Source organism: Toxorhynchites rutilus, chromosome 3 (genome assembly GCF_029784135.1).
Source record: "Toxorhynchites rutilus septentrionalis strain SRP chromosome 3, ASM2978413v1, whole genome shotgun sequence".
Classification (NCBI taxonomy): domain Eukaryota; kingdom Metazoa; phylum Arthropoda; class Insecta; order Diptera; family Culicidae; genus Toxorhynchites; species Toxorhynchites rutilus.
Window position 1 is genome coordinate 257,255,624 of NC_073746.1, and position 19,792 is coordinate 257,275,415.

At 36.8% G+C, this 19,792-nt stretch overlaps 1 protein-coding gene across 10 annotated transcripts in view; it reads right to left on the minus strand.

The window, feature by feature from the left end:
• The window catches only part of LOC129779772 (protein winged eye), a 619,088-nt gene that overhangs the window by 153,138 nt on the left and 446,158 nt on the right, over positions 1–19,792 (minus strand). The window contains exon 3 of one of the 10 annotated variants that reach the window (XM_055787462.1): positions 10,544–11,760. The exons of the other annotated variants lie outside the window; for them this stretch is intronic. The gene's annotated coding sequence lies outside the window, so the exon portion shown is untranslated. The remainder of the gene's footprint in view (positions 1–10,543; positions 11,761–19,792) is intronic. 10 annotated transcript variants of the gene reach the window in all.

Below are 19,792 nucleotides of genomic sequence, written 5' to 3' on the forward strand. Positions count from 1 at the left end.
CAACGTTGCAGAAACCTAGCTAGTATGTTTTTATTTATTCCCTGAGAGTTTCCCTAATATTCGACTTAAAATGAATTTTTGATGATCATTTTTGTCTGTTGTATTTTGTACGAATACGGTCTTTACTAGCATTATGTTACATTGAAGTAAAACTGAATGCTCTCAAAAACGGATGCAACTGGTTACATTCAATGCGGAAATTTACTAGTTTTATTGGTATGTCCTTTATGTTTCTTGATCTATACAGACTTTCAGGTAGCAATTGTTTTTAGCTTTCAGAATCAATAACATAAATGATATCTTATACTAAAAAAAATATATGGATATGAAGAAATGCAACTTTTGACATACCTCCAGAAAATCTGGAATACCTCCGGCTGTTGATTGTGTATTCGACATGTAGACTTCAACTTCGTTTACAGAACTGTTGAATACACTGTAGTAAGCAACATCGGGTTTTAAAAAAGATCGCATGTACAGTCAAATATATAATTAACAAAACATGGGATTAAGAGTGTAATACATTAATCGAAACATCAGGATATTGATTTGCGATCGCCCAATGTGTCAACAATACAAAAAACAGAATATCTGATTTTAAAAAATCCATCTGTTCCTGCTCACGGAATTTGTGAATTATAAATTTTTCGTACATTACGAAAAATTTGATTCGCGAGAAAAAAAATAGTGCGTAATCCGCTCGGGAAATTTGAATAATGATATAAGCTTCGTGAATTGACTGATGGCAAAAAGAACCTCCCTGCAACTTTATTCGTCTCGGTTAGGTCGAGAACTCAAGTTGGAGTACGCGAATGAATCAGACCGGCTTTCTTGGTCATACTAAAAAGCGAATGACATTTTTCATTTCAGGATTGATGCTATGTTAAAATTTACAGAATGACGATCGGAAAATAAAAAACAGTAGTTGACTCAAGATGAAACTATTGGAAGTATTGATAGTTGTTTTGCAGAAGCTAATTTAACTACAAGCAATTTTTCTGCATGGATAACGAACCAATTCACTTCGAACGCATTTGCCGGAGGCAGTGAAACATAAGCTCATCGGCAAAATTATTTTCGGCCGAAAAAGTTAAATTTTGGAAAACGTAAAAAAATAGAAAAGTATAATATTTATATCAGCGTCTGTATTCGGACAGATTTTAATTTCAACAATTTTGCTCTTCCTTAAAAAAATGATAATAAATCGTGTGTACATAATATTCAGCAGTGTATGTATGATATCTAGAATACGAACTGAAAATTTTACAAAAAATATTTGTTTGGTTTGTATTGAAATCATTATCCATTACATAAGTTTAGCTACCACTGAGATGAATGTCTTCGATAATGACAGTAAACGTGAAAGTTAGTCAAAGTTTCTCGTATGATGTACACTTACATGTATATCAGTGCAGCGAACTCAAGAGAAGCAGCTATAAGAAAATATGTAGTTTACATTTGTTCACATCAGCTCATGGAATTATCAGATTTTTTTTATAGAAAATGATAATTTGAATCAATACTTATTGCAAATCCCTGCGTTGAAAAGTTGCAAACGTTTGCAATTATTACAGGGGTTTTCAGATCATGTTCCGCTATTAGATTATTCTTCTTCGTGCCATCTTAACTAACGCTCCCAGAGGAAATTTGCCGTTTCACGGTATTATTATTATTTGCGATGTAATATTAGTGCTTAGTTGAGATGTTTACGCCAAATAAGTTGCATTCTGACTTGTAAGCTCGTGAGCACGCGAGTACCAATACAATCAGGAAGTGCTTTCTTCGTTTAGATTATTTAGAACCTTGCAATAGACATTATTAATACAGTGTGAACGAAAAACTGTTCTGTCAACAGAATCCTTGCTTTGCTTTGAAATGAAAATAAACATTCGTTTGAAATTACATGGGCATTATGCAAATTATTTTTAGGAATTTGTTGAAGATGAAAAAAAAGTGAATGTGTTTTCATTCAATGACACTGGAAATGTAATTGGAACGAATTTAATCTGAGAAGCAGAATGCCCCATCGAGCATCGAGCCATACGATTTAGCATGAGGTGCTTAGAATGAAAGGGGTGTAAGTGATTTCATCGACTTCTCTACATCGACTTTCTCTTTTGGTCATAACTTAGCTGCAAATACATTCCCAGCTGTATTTGACAATACGGAAGACAGGTCAGAGCCTCATCTATGGGATTCTATAGCAAACTCAAATTGGAACGTTTTTGCAGTTGAGTTATTAACTGAAGAAAAAGTTGATGAAGAGAAATCGATCAAGTCACTTACACCCCTTGCATTCTAAGCCCCTCACATAAAATCAAATTAGCTACCTGCTATCGAACAAAAATCGTGACTTCGAGCCGAAAAAAAATGTTGCAGTTGCAGCGATAGCTGATATTATCTTTTGTTTAACAACATGATGAGGTTGCACAAACGTAGCATAAGTGAACCTAAGCTCATGAGCGCATATTTTATCAGAAGCTGAAGTGTTCACGGCATTTTAACAGAAAGTGAAACGTAGCATAAGTGATTTCACATGAAAGGCTCATCAGATAGAGAATTTAAAGAAATATCAAAAAAGTGTGTGTGTTTCTATTATCTGATCGCAGAATGGTTGTCAGACTAAGTTAGATGTAAAAGTAGTGAATATATATTTGTATCTGCAGTGTTATATTTTATCGTCTTTAAGTAGGGTTCGACCGAAAATGTATATGTCCAGGAGATGGCAATTCAAGCATTCTCTTATGGTGTAATACTATATTATAACTAGTGTTTTCCGTTGTTTGCTCCAAAAGAATAGGTTTACGTGAGTGCATTCTCGAACCACGTTCGATTTACTTAATGCTCTGCTCCGTGAAACACGCTAAGAGAATAATTGAAGGGTAAAAAAAATTACAATAATTTTTGAGAAACTCAAAACCATTCATTTTTTTCCTTCATATTTAGAGTATAAAAACTTGTTGAACTTAAAGTTGTACTTTATTGAACACCAATCCTTTGTTAGGTTTACCATTAGGAAAACATTATTAAAATTTTAAAAACGTACCAGAAGTTGACCTCAAAGAGAAGAAAAATCCCCAATTCATTTCATTCTGCAAACATTATCAAAATGTCGGCTACTGCTTCAAGATTTCACTCTCCAAATAGGGGGGTTGAATTATTCAAATATAGTGCAATTTTCCTATATATTTTTTCCAAGTAAAATTGTTTTTCTTAGTAATTATTTTTTTAAACAAAGTCTTATCAACTTGTTCATAGACAAATTTTCTATACAACCAATAGTTTTTTTTTTCAATGAAATTCATGCTAAAATGTAATATGATTTCTAAAGTGATATTTTAATTTATTCACGAGGAACTATATGTTGATATAATGATCGAAACAATAAGTTGTATATTGGTGAAATCTAGCTTTTAGTGGATTCTTATTGATATGAGTGGGGAAAATAATTTCGACTGAGACGATCAAAACGTAAATAATTCACTCAATTTAAATTGATTTAAGGAACCACGGTTTTATGATTCATGAAATGTTCAAAATACTAAGAATTACCAAGGAAATATATATTACTGTGACTATAAATTGGTTATAAAAGCACTTGATTAATTTAAACGATCAGCTTGATAGTTTTATGATGTAATCCTCAGCAATTTTCGCAAATAAAGTACAAACCAGATTTTAATTATTGACAAATGCTGTTACTAAAGATGAAGACACACGAATCAACTTTTTATTTCAAATTCTTTATTATAAACACTATTCAGGCTCAGCTCAATTTTAGAAAAATCAAACGAAATATATCGTAAAGTGTCAAAAAAATGATAAATAGTCGTCCAATGAATGGGTTGTGTCGAAATTATGTCTCTCTGGGTACAGTGTCAGAACTCTGGAATACATTCCCTGTCTTTTTTTTTATTTGTTAACACTTATTTTGTGCAAAGCTTCGCGGAGCTGTGTTCATGTTTCATAAGTTTGCAGTACGACTATAACATTACATCGGTCTTCTGGTGGAGAGGCCTACAATTGTGTTTCACCAAGTGAAACAGTGATGATGTTATGTTTTTTTTCGATAACTAAGCTAAACTATAGAAAACATCCCGTAAACACGTATGTAATTTATATTCCGAAGTAAGACGTGAAAACGTAAGACTTTTCTTAGAATATAGATCATTAAATTGAAAAAAAAATCACGGCAAATTCCAGATGATTCCAATGAATTCAGCTTTTTTTTGGAAAGATAACTCTTTGCCCCTTTTATTACTATATGATACCCTGCATGTGGCTACCCCTGCTCGGTCGAATGAAACACATTCGGGAAGTTCTATTGTCGATCATTTTTTGCTATATGGTAGACGGTATATTAGTGATAACGCGAATGTTGACTTCAATCGTTTGCTGTTTATCAACGAAGACAAAAAACTTTACATAGTCCCACAAAAAATCATCCAACGACGCGTCCTATTATTCGTTCGCCAAACGTTTCATTCATTACATCACGTGGCACACCCGGTATGGGATATGGAATCGTCTTGTTGAAACCACAGTTCCTCTGAAGTATGACCACTAAACTGTGGAGCAAAAGGGAAAACGGACCAATGATTCCACCGGCTCATAAAGTGCACCAAACATGATTTTTTCAAGGTTCAACTTTTTTTTGGAAAATGGAACGAAGATTGTCTTAATTTCAATATAATGGACATGTCGATTTACCAAAAAATGGGCTTACTCGATGGACAACATTTTCCGGTGAAATTTAGAATTAATTGCAACTTTGTTTTCATCCCATTCTCCAGATGTAATTTTATAAGCTCGCCCTTTGGTAATCTTTCGGCAAAATTTTCTGTAATGTGGACGGAACACAGCTCCAATTGTTGGGCTTGATGCCAAATTGAATTATTCGGGTCTCCCTCGACACAACGCTCTACATCGTAGATGTTTCTGACGATGCGTTCGTCTGGAACTGAATCATGGTTATCTACAAGAATCTGCACAATTTCCGGGCGTTTTAATGGTTCAGTCTATTCGTGATGAAATTGCACTAATCTAACAAAAACAAGTGACAGCTGTCAGAAAAATGCTAACATCAAAACGTGTTGCCTATTTAATGTTCTATACTGCCGTTCTACGCATAGTTGTCCCATGTTACTTTTTGACAATTTTCACTTTTCTTCACAAAACGATGTTTTTATGCCTAATCTTCCGAAAAAAAAAACAAAAAAAAGTTATAGTTTATTCCCAGCTTTGAAAAAAACATAAAGCTCAATTGTCCCATGTTGATATTCTAGCCATAACGGTCCCACTATGTATTTTTTGTAGATCCATAATATATAAATCGATTCAAGTACAAGAATTTTATGTCACGCTTTCAGCAGGGCTAATGCACTCATTTCTGGTTCGGAAGAACGAAGTGATTCTCAAACAAATAAAAAAAAAGTTTAACAGAAATCGTTTACACCTTGTTAGTGAATGTTTAATAACAATGCGATTTATATTTACAGAGGTATCTTCATAAAACGATGTTTTTATGCATAATCTTTCGAAAAACACAAAAAACTTGTTTGTTGTTTGTTCTCAGTATTTCAAAAAAATAACATAAAATTCAATTGTCCCATGTTTATATTCTAGATATAACTGTCCCGCCATGATTTTTTTAGCCCGTAACTAAGATTGATTGATTCAAGTGAGGGGATCTGTTCACATTTTGTTACACAATAGTTTTCTGCTTATAAAAAAAACAGTGTATTGCTAAACTGACAAGCTTAAAGCTTCTGACAGACAAATTTGCTAGAAAACTTTGATTGCGTTTTTCTCAGTTGCTGATTTTGGAGCATGGGGCAACTATGCGTAGAACGACAGTATATCTCTATAAAAACATGTGTTATACCATTGAAACATGAAAAAGAAAGTTACTTCGTCAAGACTTAATTTATTTTTCTAATTCGATGAACCCATTAATGATTCGATCCTAAAAACAAACCAACGGTTATTCATCTCACCGAATAAACATATGAATTCATATTGTGTGAATTTTACTATTGACCGACTCAATTTCCCAAAATGTTTGTGCGAATATCGAACTTGTTTGGTTTTATTGAACAAAAAATTAAATTTAAATTTAAAAAAAAATAAAAAAATCGTTTTTCTCAAAAACCTGTTTTTTAATTCTTAAAAAAATATATAAACAGTTCATACAATTACCAACAAGCCACCCATACATCGGAAGAAGGGCATTGGTACAGAGAAAGTGTTCAGCAAATTTTTCATATTAAAAAAAGCAACTAATCCTAATTTAGTTTGGAGTCATGATAGCGATATAGTGTATTCGACAAAGTTTTAGAACTTATTGAAATTTGGACTTTTGTCACAGACGTCAACTTTCCATCTTTTATATTTTCTAGAACATATGTGATCGTCCGGGAAAAAAGGGGGCTCAGAGTAAATTTTTCGATTTTGAGTTTTCTCTCGATTCGGGATCAGAAAACTCTTAGGAATCGATTGAGACCCATCCGAGGTCCCTAAGCTGGAAATTCAGCCCGTGAGATGGTTTTTTGTACAAGGTCAATTCAGAAAGTTTACATTATTTCTTCTGGAATCTCCATACAAAAATGCTATATGTGAAAAAGTTCACACTACGAAAACAACTGTTTTCGTGTTGGATGAAATCTCCAGAAGAAATAATGTAAACTTTTTTTTGTGTAAATTATCACCATTGATATTGTTTAATCTTAATACGCTATAGCACAAAATACCTATAATTCATGCACAGAAAAGAGTCATAAATGATTAGCTTCATCGTACAATAGGTATCTAGCATCGTACAATCGAATTCTAGCGAATCAACTCCTAAAACAAAAAGGGTCATAAATCACTCGGACAGATGCCCGAATAGTCAATGGTCTACTTTCAAATAGCCACAAGTGAAATCTGTACGTCTCCTTTATCACAGCATCCAATTATGCATAGAAATTCCGCAGAAACGAAATTCTCCAGATGAAATAGGGCATTTGTATTGTATTCAAGACCAGTGACCGATAGCCACCGGTCAATATATATAACGCTGTAAACCAAACAAAAAACACACTCGAAATAAATCTGTCGAACGTAACACACCTCTCGTTATCGTATTTTATCTCACAAAATACTTATCCGTTGTCGCGCATTTGAGCCGCTTCTCAACATGTCAAGAACATGTCAATCGCCAGAATTTATACACAAAAATGTTATGAGTAAAACCAGAGACTGAAATGCTCGCCGATTTGAGAGGCGATAGAATGTTATAGGCTCACTTTGACTTTCGCGAGAAACGTAATGCCGATTTTTATTTTTCGGTGAGTTATGATTAGGCGAAAAATGATTGATGCCGAAAACGGTTTTCACTTCTTCAGTACAACTGAAAACATTGCACGAAAACATGAGGTTAAATAGGGTTTCATGGTGAAGTGAACATGAGATGGGGTAATATTTGTCCAAATGCAGGTCGTCTAGACACTGTCTTAACGCTCCATATTTTAAGTACTCAATGAGAGACGAAAAAACATTCTCGTTGCACTTCAGAGAGAGAGAGAGAGAGAGAGAGAGATTTTAGCACATCTTTTTCTCTCTGATGAAAAGTTGATTGACTGGATACTTATGTCGCAGCTGAACGAGGGTTTCGAGTTTTTATACAAAAATGCCATATATTCTAGAAAGTATAAAAGATAAAAATTTGACGTCTTCGACCAAAGTTCATATTTTAATAAGATCTAAAACTTTGTCAGATTCACTATGGGCCCTATTCCAGAAAACGAGTCGAGGAGACGAGCGCTCGTCTCGTTTGTTTTGGTATTCCAGATGACGAGCTCGACAAAAAACAGACGAGTAACTCGTCTGACTCGACGAAAAACAAACGAGAAACTCGTACGACGGATTAAAATCCAGTGTCTGAACTGTCAGCCCGACGAGCTGAGTTTGTTTTGATCAAGGTGTGTATATATAAATATCAGGTGATTTAATCATGCGATATGTACTCTGAGCCATACTGGAATTGCTGTCGGTATTGTTTACAAACAGACTGTCGCCGACTACGTAACCCATGGAATATACAGATTGAAGATGCTACACAATCTAATACGGAGTCTAAGCTTTAGATGCTATTAGTTTGTAAATTAATGAATTACTGTTACTAGTGGTCTTAAAAGAAAAGTATTATTCTGAAAACATACCGAGAATGGTGGCAAAGTAGTGTTATGATTCGAAGCGGCGAATGTGAATGAAACCAGAAAAATCTGGGATTGCTTCGATGCAAGCGGCGGCTGTTCAATCAAAGGGAGAAAGTAGCTGTCGGCAAAGCTATTAAAAAGCTCGAATTGCTCGTCTCGTTTTTTGGAATAGGGCCCTATATTGCTATCTTAACTCCAAACAAAATTAAGATTAGTTGTTTTTAAAAAAAAACATGAAAAAGGTTTTGTTATAAAACTCTTTTCCCCGTAAAGTGCCCATCTTTTGATGTATGGAATTTTTTTGAGAATTTAAAAAACATGTTTTTGAGAAAAATGAAATTAAACTTCTGAAATATTTTTTTTCAGTGTAATTTTTTGTAATATTTTTTTATAAATATTTAAAAAATTTACTACATTTCATTCATTGACGAAAATGTTGGGGGTCTTATAGTTTTTGAGTTAGTTTTTTTTTGTAAAAAATTAGGAAACAATCTGTGGCCCTTTTCAAAAAGAAGTCTAATTTTCCAGATTTCAAGTATGCTAAGCAACTTTTCATGACCAATGTTATTACATTCACAAAATTTCACTGCAATCTGGGATGGGGCTGTCAATGGCCAGTCGAGTTAGCATGAAATTCGTTGATTGTAAAACTAGTAAACCCGGGTGCCAACGCAGCATTTCCAGGTTCCACCCTGCAGCTCTAGAGTACTACGAGGTTGATAACCAATGAGGTATGATAGTATATTGGATAGTACGTACGAAGTTACCCCTCTCACGATGGGATGGAGTGAATCGAAACGATGCTAGGCTTGATTTTAGTTCTGTACGTATCGATCGTTTATAAGTTACCCTAGCCAGATAAGTTCTGTATAAAACCACCCCGAACCCCACACGACAGGTAGTGGCTGGAAGAAAGAAAGTAAGCCTGATGAATTAATGTACCGACAAGGAAACTCGCATACTCCAAACCCATACCTTGTTTAGACCGAAAGTAATATCACATGAATTGCATAGGAACGTTACAAGAGTTCACTCAGATCAGATCAGGTATCAGGTATCGTCAGAACTTCTTTTAGCAGGTACCATATTTTTTATCAATGCCGATCATTGTATAATGGATCTGATGAAGTCTTTTTTTCAGTCACAGTCAACACAGTGGGGCCATTTTGAGCCATTTTTTATTTGTTCAACCAATATTATCATCATAATAATTATACAATAACAGGAATTTACAAATGTTTGAATCACGCGTGTGGTACAGAAAATTGACATATTTACTGTTTTTTTTTTTAATTAGGCAGGCAGTAGGAATGGTGCTTGACCAGACTAGTGAGTAGTGATAAAAGTATTCCAGTACGAATCGGAGAATTTCAAGGTCGTGATGGTCGTGATCAGCGATGATTTCGAAAAAAAAGTTCTGCTACATTGGGAAAACTTTGAGTGATAATAGCAATTCGTATGGCAATAATAAAATAGGGTTTCAAATTCATTGATGTTTTGAAAGATAAAAGAATGATCTCCCTGACTTTGGCAGGAGTCTGTTTAATTCGTTTTATCAGCTCACAGAAGGAAGTTGAATAGGAGTTATACATCCGCCCAACACAGAAGAAAAAAACTTTTTCGTTTTATTCAACAAAATTTAAGTTTCCGCATGATTTACAACCCCTTCGTAAGAAGCGCTAGCGCTGGATCGAAACCCAACACCGATAAAGATTCATCAGCTCGAAGGCCTAAAGCCTAGAGGTAGAAAGAACAGCAGGCCTAATCCATCTCACCACTGGACATCGGGTCAGGTCATTGTTTGTGTTTGGTTTAAGCTCTAATGCACCGGGTTCTGATTCCAGCCCAACACAGCAGTAAACTATCCACACACACACACACACCCACACACACACACACACACACACACACACACCGAGACAGAGCTTAATATAAACGTAGAGGCCTATCAACTTTGGTCACCGATAGGGTGGAAAAAAGCGCGATATCAGTGGCTCACAGACGACCGACGGACGACGATTGATATACACATGTTGACCTACCTACTTGGAATACGATGTTGGCAAAAGAGGAAAGTGGGAATTGTCGGACGCAAGGATCACGCGTACAATTTCCAATGATTTATGGCAAACGATTAATCATATTTATTTTATCTTTATCGCACTAACTAGATCCACTTCTGGGGTGGATAGCGTCGTGAGAATGTTCCATGAATGTAGTCTTCTATCCATCCATTTGCCAAGCGTATCATTCATTTGTGGAAATTTTGAGGCTAATTGGGTCCAGGCCTTCCGCCACAGTGCAGTGGAGGGGCGTTGGAATCGTTGATCAAACAATTCGCTTACCGTTACTAGTTGATGATTGACTTGCGACAATTTCAGCAGAGCGAATGTATCCAATCATACTGGGAGAGACTGTTTACTACACTTGCTCTTCCTTCTTCCCACGTCACTTGTCAATTCCAGCTTCACGAAAGCACACTAAAATATATATTTTTTATTTACGCACTTCGTCACTTCACTTGAAACGCTGGACAACAAAATTACTTCTTTCGCTCTGTATGAATATATAGATGTGAGTGTACTTTACACTTCTTCTCTCAAGTATTCTCTCCTTTGATGCGGATATCTCCCCTTACGTCTTCAATATTCGCCGTTGTTCACTGCTATGGACACTAGTAATAAATATCAATTTTATATCCTCTTTTTGCGTTTATTCCTTCCCTGGTGCAGGACAGGACTACCGCGAGCACTTATTTTTTTTCCTTTTTCCCCTTGTGCTTGTTATCCTTTTCATTCGAGACCGAGACGATTTGATTTATATCACCACTCTCGGACGCGCTTAGATTTATGCAATTTTTGTGGCCCTTCGGTTCCAATCTCAGTACACACAAAATACCTATCTCCTTTTTATGTGTTTCGTTTTTATTTTTTTCCTTTTTCTCCACCCAATTTCGGGACACTTGAGAAGACCGGCTTAGGATGCACTCACTGATACCAATAACAAAACAACGTGAGCACACGAACACATTCAATATTCTTCCTCTTGGCACTGATTCTAATTTTCGACTCTAATCACGAGACTTGAACGCTTGTACTCGATTGCACACACCGATCATTCCACGGGTCTCCACACTCCCTCATCATTTTTCGTTCACTCTAATTTGGGATTTCTTGCACGCTCTCCGTGTCTTCCCCGGCCTGCCCTGGTCCCACAATGTCGCCGTCGGCGGGGGGTCGTTGGTTTTCCAGAGCGCTATATTTGAATTCGTGCATCAGATATCAATCACCGCCGTCACTGTTTTCTCATCCTGCTTCTTCTGCTATTCAACCACCTTCGAACAGCTCAGGGGAGACCTAGACCCATTCTACGCGACGACCGCGGCACCTCTGCTCAGCTTGGTGGACCGACCGGTAAACTTTTTTCTTCTGCCTCCTCGTTTCTCGTTCCCTGCTGTGTGGGGCACACTCCTTCTGTCTGCCTAGCTGGGCATGAAACTGTTTTCCGCGTGCACACACTACACAACACTCCGGCGGTTGGCGGCTTCTCGCGACCTACGGACCTGCGAGGTTCCCGGTGTAAATTGGGCGCGATGTTCGTATGTAAGTGTGGGTGCGTGTGTGTGTAGGAGCGAAAATGAAAGAAAAAAAAATAAACGGAAGAGAATAAATAACATTATATTAAATATTTGCATAAATGACACCATTATTTAGATTGAAGTGATTCGCAAGATTCCCGACGGGTGTTCTCGCGGGATTAGGCGCGATGAGGGGACCGCTTATTTCTCACGCTAGCTTTTTTTTTTCTTCTACTTGATTCGTGGTAAACTATCACCGTTCAGATGAATCTTATGGTGTGGAACCTCGGGGGAAGGACTGATCAGCACCATCTTAATGTCGTCTCGGACCGAAATACAACTGATTTGTGGAGAACAGCTGTACCCTCATATTCAAGATTCGTATTATTTATGCACCAGATTAAATCATGACATTTTTTCCCTGTGAACTTAAAAACAGATATTTCGTCGTAATAGTGTACCTATCGGTCGAAGGAAGCAACTGGAAGGAATGGTGTTTCAAATACTGGTAGTAATGATTTGTTACCTCTACTAGTACATGAAAATAAATATTACCCTCATATCTGGGAATGATATGAATTGAGAAGCAAAGCTTACTTCACGATGGAGTTTAAGTTGTTTAATCATCAAGTAAGGCGTGGTGCACAAATTACGTTACGCGATAAAGGGGGGGGGGGGGGGGGTGCGGAGGTGGGTCGAGGTTGCGTTACTTTCTGTGTATTAGAGATAGGAAATTGCGTTACGTAGGGGGGGGGTCCAAAATCCGGATTTTTAGCGTTAGCGTTAAAATGGCAGGATTTTGGCAATCCTTCATCCAAAATTAATTTTTAGCACATGCTTTGACATCCTGATTTAATACAATAAATGAGCTTAAAAATAACAGAAAATGTTTGCTACTCTCCGGTACTGGTACAGTATTTGTATAATGTACTAGTTGAGCCGGCAAACTTCGTTCCGCCCTAAATTTGTGTTTTGTTATCAATACTTGTTGGTATTGATAGAAGAAAATATAGGAGTGCTTTTCATCACATTAAAATACATTTCCAGTTTCGAACAAAGATCAATTTCGCTAGCGCTAACAGCCCTTGTCGCTATGTAATTGTAGAACATATGGGAATTTAATTTTCCGAATTTTCCCTTTTTCCTTCAGAATTTTCCGAAAATTTTCAATTGTCATGTTTGGTTGGAATATTTTTTGGTTGAAATATGTGTAATATTTTTATGGGACCCCCTCTCCATTCCAGAGGAGGGAGGGGTGTCATACCATTATAGAAACATTTCTCATACCCAAAAACCCTCACATCCCAAATTGTGCTTGATTAGTTCTCGAGTTATGCAGAAGTTTGTGTTTCGTTTGTACGGCAGCCCACCTTAGAGAGGGGGAGGAGTGTATTCACCATAGAAATGTTTCGTGTCCCGTAAAACCTTGACATGCCAAATTGGGCTTCATTTGCTTGATTAGTTTTCGAGTTATGCAGAAATTTGTGTTTCATTTGTATGGCAGACCACCCCCCCCTTAGAGAGGGGAGAGGAGTCTCAAACTATTACGAAAACCTTCCCCGGACCCAAAAACCCCTACATACCAGTTTTCATGTTGATCGGTTCAGTAGTTTCCGAGTCCATAAGAATCAGACAGACAGACAGAAATCCATTTATATATATATATATATATATATATATATATATGATTTTATATATATGAGTTTTATATATATATAGATTAGAGAGGGGGGTGGAGAGTCTAACCACCATAGAAACATTTGTTGCACCCTAAAAGCTCAATATGCCTAATTTGGTACCATTTGCTTGATTAGCTCTCGAGTTATGCAGAAAATTGTGTTCAATTTCTATGGCAGCCCACCCTTAGAGAGGTGGGTGGAGAGCCTAACTACCATATAATCATTTACCCTAAAACCTCCATATGCCAAATTTCGGTTCATTTTCTTGATTAATTCTCGAGAAATGTAGACATTTGTGTTTCATTTGTATGGCAGCCCCCCCTTAGAGAGGGGAGAGGAGTCTCAAACTATTACGAAAACCTTCCCCGACCCCAAAAACCCCTTCATACCAGTTTTCATGTTGATCGGTTCAGTAGTTTCCGAGTCCATAAGAATCAGACAGACAGACAGACAGACAGACAGACAGAAATCCATTTTTATATATAAAGATATGCCATGGAAATAGATGAGCAATATGAGCGAGCGAAACAAGAGACACATTGCAAATAAGCACGTATCAAACTTTACAAACATACTTTGCCACATACACGGCTCAAACTGAAAAGAATATAAGTTCACGTTTATGCTTTGCTTTTTGCTCTTAGAAATCCCTTTCTAACTTCATTTTATAATGTGATGTAATATTATCACGCATTTATGCAACAGCACCAGTGGATATATGGATAGCGTAGTCGTGTAGAACTGCCTTGCATTCCAGCCGGCCTTGGTTCGATCCCCGCTTGACAACGTTTGGACAATCCCAAGCTGACGTTCAGTCCGAGAGGAAGAGAGTTCTGCTCCCATAAATGCAAATATTTTAAATCTTTTGAAAAAAGTGCATTCATTTGTTCATTTCACAATTCAGCACACGAAAAGGCATTTTTTTTCTGCCGAAGATTATATGTTTCTGCCAACGCTAGTTTGGGTGTAGGTCCAGAGATCAAACAAACTGGGTCGTAGCACGAAGCCAAATCTGGAGGCGCATGAAAGCTCAAGAAAAGCTTCACGCAAATTTGCTGAACAATTACGATTGCGGACGAATTCGTCGACGAGAATTTTATTTCTCGTTCGATTGGAAAAGTGTTCTGGAAGACTGCAAGATAAATAAGATCGAGTGTTCTGAAAAAGTTCATCGTGTGCAGGTAATCTGTAGCTACGGCCTGAAAAGTGATACGTTCTAAATTTAATTTTAGGAACCCTCAACATAGAAAATTGGCGAAAGGAGTGCCTCCAGAAGGGGGTTACTGTCTTTATTAGCATTCGGTTGATTTTCTTTTCTGGTCCAAATAGACAAGCAGTCACTCTAAAGATTGGACCAAACAGTTATACAGTAATATTTAGGTTAATGTGGTTCCCAAGAAGTCGATTCCGACCAATATCCCGGCGCTAAAATCAATTTGGGAACATTGTATTTGTCGATTGTGAAGGAAAAACTGCGAGTTCGACAGAAAATTCGACTGCCGAAAAGTGGGAAACCATCTAACCTTTGCATTAAAAAAATGGACTACGTTGACGATAAAAAGAATTCAAAATTTATAACAATGGGCCAAATTGTTCTTAAATCCTGCCTTTATTGGGCCTTGTACAGAAATGCATCGATGCCCTTATCAATTGATTTGCAGCAGCCTTCGCGAAAATTGTAAAACAACTACGTCCGAGACTTTGTTCGTACTGCCAGTTTCTTCCCAGAGCGCGAGAAAGTTGAACATCCGCCGGATGTAGCCGATCCGGCCTTTACAACCTCCTCTTTCTCCAGGAGAATGGCGAGAGCGTCGAAAGGAAGCCTGGCTACCGAGAGCAAGTGGCCTCATCATCCCGCGCCTTGGGCCGGGTGGTCGGAGCAACCGGTTGAACTGTGAATAAGTACATGGTCGAAATGCACATTTTTATGCGGAAGCGTTACTCTAGGCCGACCGTGTCTAAGCAGCAGGCAATCATCCAAAAAGAGTGGCTGAAGATAGACGTTGTACCGAAATCCGTCAACCCACCCAAACTTTCCCGGCTGCAACCGCTAAAAAGTTGGTGGGCGAAGCACAAACGGAGGATAAACTCCAATAATTTTCTGGTTAAACAGAAGCCACGAAAGATTTGAAGAACATGCTGACATTAATTTTTTCTCCAATCAATGCTGCCCGGCAGGGCGTCGAATAATATTTTAAGAAGGTTAATACATGTAGCATTCTAGGAAAATTTGGTCCACTGAATTATCTTATGTTTTTTTCATCGCCTTCCGAAATTAGCATACGTTATTGTAAAGAACGCCTTGCTCGGGAAAGGTTTGCAATGGTATAAGGTAGGAGGCGAGGCTGGAACAAAGGTCTTACAATAAGCATAAAACCTAGTGATGTACATTCTGTCAAATATATGCCGGGAATTTGTAATTTTATATCTTCCCGCTATACTTTTTCATTTTTTTTAAGTTGATGCCACTGTCAGTGGTCCCAATGTTTATTTTGGGCGCGATCTGGCATTAAGTTTGTTTACATCGTAGCAAAGAACACTTTAGTTTTTGCTCGGCTGTGAACTAAATATCTCTCATGAGACCGTCATATTTTGATAGATGTTTTGGGCATGAGAAAAGTCACAGCACGACTAGTGCCAAAAGCCATCAATTTTCTTCAAAAATTTCTCGTAATCAAGTGGCTGAATATATGCTTGAAGTATCAAATTCTAATCCCACATACATCCACCGCATAATCATTGGCGACGAGACGGGGGTGTGACTTTTTTTCTATTTCCGAAACTCGGATTACCGCTTCTTGTGACCCGTTTTGACAGCATTGAAGATATAAAAACGAATACACTGCGTGAACTGGACGAAATTCTCGAATACAACAATGAAAAGTGTGTCGATGACTGAATTGTTCGTTGGAAAAAGTTATTTCTGTAGAACGCGATAATATAAATTAAGATGATAAAGTATTTACTTTAAAAACGCAAATTCCCGGTATATATTTGGCAGAATGTATACCAGATACACTGATGCAAAACTAAGAAAAGGAATAACTTAACCCTAACGAGACTTTCGTGTCCGCATCTTTTCGTCTTCAATCTTTTTAGTCCTCCGTGGGAGTTCAGTAAGTCACACCAGTTTGTCCCATTTATTATACTTAAAGCAGCTGAAATAGCATAGCATACTCGATCTATTGTGATCGAGCAATTTGTATTGCAATTGGAATACAAATTTGGTTTGTTCGTTGTGTTCCAAAACACATTCTTCCTCGAACAATATGCAACAATATTTTATGTTTTTTCCATCCTTTCCCCAATTTCTCAAGCAGTTCTATAGTGGAGAGCTTGATTTTGGAGGATTTTTTCAGCATTCCTGAACATTTTTTACATATCAAAAGTGATGAAGAAGCCAATCGAATATGATAATTTCGTAGTTCTACGTAAACAACTCGGTGTCCTGGAAACAACCTCCTATATGTTTTTCTTGTTGCTCTTATGTGGTGAAATGCATTCAGTGCTAGTTCCATTTTAAAAATTCACCAAATTCAGTTGATCTTCTTAATAAAATATCTCGGAAATTTTGTAAACCACAATGAATAAGATTGAAGGATTGTGCCCTAAATATGACCGCATAGTTGACGTAGGGTTACGTATTTTATTTGTTGCGTGTTGAATTAGACTATCTTTAAACGATACACTCTGTCCAACTTCTATAAGACCAGGTGATGATCTTGCTGCTTTGTGTCATTGTAAACAAACAACGCTTCAATTTATATTCTAGTGTGTTTGTATTGGTAACTATTATACACTGCATTATTTTCATATGTGTGTGTACAAGCGTTGAGCGTAAACAAAATCCTCAAGGATACGGTAAAAAGAAGAGAGCTCCACGTAAATCGAAGCTCTCTGGGATAATCTGGAAATAGTTAGAAAAGTTTCGAATACTACAAAATCGCTTCTGAAAATAAAGCAATCTTTGAATTTAAATGTTTCGCGGGAGACAATTCGTCAAATTTTAGTAAAAAGTCCTTATATAAAGAGGGCTAGAAAGGTTAAAGCTCCTGATCTTACACCATCTCACATCGAAAGACGTCTGAGTTTGGCCAAAGCTCACATGAATCAACAGTGGGCCATGGTATGTTACGACAAAGATCGTTTTCAAAAAAATGCATTTTGCTATACCATTCTGAATCATATTTCGGACACTTTATTCTAAAATATTGAACTGCTTAATGCACTGATGATATAACTATAAAATTAATATCACAATTGCTTCTTTAGAATAATCGCTTGGTTTCACTATCATTTCATATGAGAACTAAATTTGAATTATAACATAATCGGCAATAAACTGACAGCACTACTCATTATCGTTTGTGTTTGACGTTTGCTTGGCGTGAGCACGTAGTTCTTACCCGTTTACTGTGATTGCTTGGTAAGCGTTTCGCAGTTGAATATAAAATATAATCAAGTGTAATGTAATTTTCGTCCAAAAAATTACAAAATAAAGTGTCCAAAATTTGAATTCAATCTGTCCGAAATTTGATTTAGTGTCCGAAGTTTGAGTTTATTCGCTTCATTTGAATAGCATTTTATTCGATAATATTTTATGTTTGCAATCAAATAGGTACCAAATTGAACTATTTTATTGAAAATATCAACCAAATAATACCTGTAGATAAAGTTTAGATCTGTATTATGCATCAGAAGCCTTAAGCGTCCGAAATATGATTCAGAACGGTATAACATAACGAAAAGTTCTTCAATTATTTTTCTACTTTTAACTTTGCTAGGTTATCTTCAGTGACGAAAAAAAGTTCAATTTGTATAGTCCTGATGGATTCAATGGGTACTGGCGTGATTTACGAAAGGAGGAACAGTATTTTTCAAACAGGAATTTTGGTGGAGGCTTGCATGGTTTGAGCGGGAATCTGTGCAACCGAAAAGCTCAAGATAGCTTTCACATCATTCAAGGATTACATACATGTTCTGACATCCTCTCTCCTACCGTTTTTGCATGGATATCGTCACAAAAACATCACATTTCATACCACTTTTCATACCAGCAAGGAAACTAAGCAATGGATTAAGGACCAAAAACATATTTTTTGGACTGACTGGTTCGCTCTCCAGACTTGAATTCTGTTGAAAATCTTAGGAGGATCCTTGTACGCAGAATCTACACTGAAGGAAAGCGGTACACCTCGATTGAAGAGCTCAAGGTCGCCATTTAGGAAAAATGGAAAAATATCGAGAAATCCGTTCAGGAAAATGTGGTAAATAGTATGCCAACACGAATTTTCCTGGTTATTAGCCCAAAATGACAAGGTTGCCAATTATTGACATGTAAATCAGGCAATAGTTTTGAATTTTTCATTGACAATACTGAATTTTTAAATAGTCTTATAGAAACTTGACAACTGAAATTATCATATTTAAGCACAATAAATAAACAAACAATTATTTTGAACGAAACTGACGTTGAACATACTTTGTTCTAAGCATCCTACAATGTATGAATGTATCTTGTTGAAATTCTAACTGTTTGTGTTGCAACGAAATATAATCAGGGTAGTCTTATAGAAGTTGGACAGAGTGTATACAACGCAGTCGCAGTCGACCACGTGTTAGAGAAACGGTCTACGCATATATATGGCAAATCAGAAGCTCTCATTTCAATCCTATTTGTATATAGTAGCTAGTGAAAAATTTAATATTAACTATATTGAAATATATTATTAAGCAGTGTCCAAATTAATTGATGCAAAAACCTCATAAATCCATCGGGGAATAATTGAGCTAGAAGCGCCCAAAATTTGACAATTTTCGTGACGCGACCGATATTTAGTTTTTAAATTAATATCCGTATAGTGAGCGGATGCGCAACCATTTGACTACCAAGAAAATCTTGAAGAATGGTCGTTGACTGGAGCGAAACATTATTTTGTTGATCTCCCGGGAAAAGTCCTCAACTGGCCACGGCCTCATATTGTTAACTAAATTGAAGAAAAAAGTTTAATTAAAGTCAGACAGAATTCAGTAAACTACCGGGGGCAAATATCAAACTATTATCATGTATAGCGGTGGTTTTGCTCGATATATATGTACATGAACTTCATATTAAGATCAAAGTAAGAAATAAATTTGTGAAATTTGCTGATGATTTTCCAAATTTGTTTATAAGGTTCAAACCGAACTGTGGCAATCTAACATCGGGAAAACAGATGAGGCACTGTTGTTATAGGATTATGTTGGCTGATTAATGTCACACATATCGTGCCGAGAGCTGTGGAATTTTTCTTCCGAATAGCACTGATTCGTGCGTATTCTCGAACTTGTTCATAATA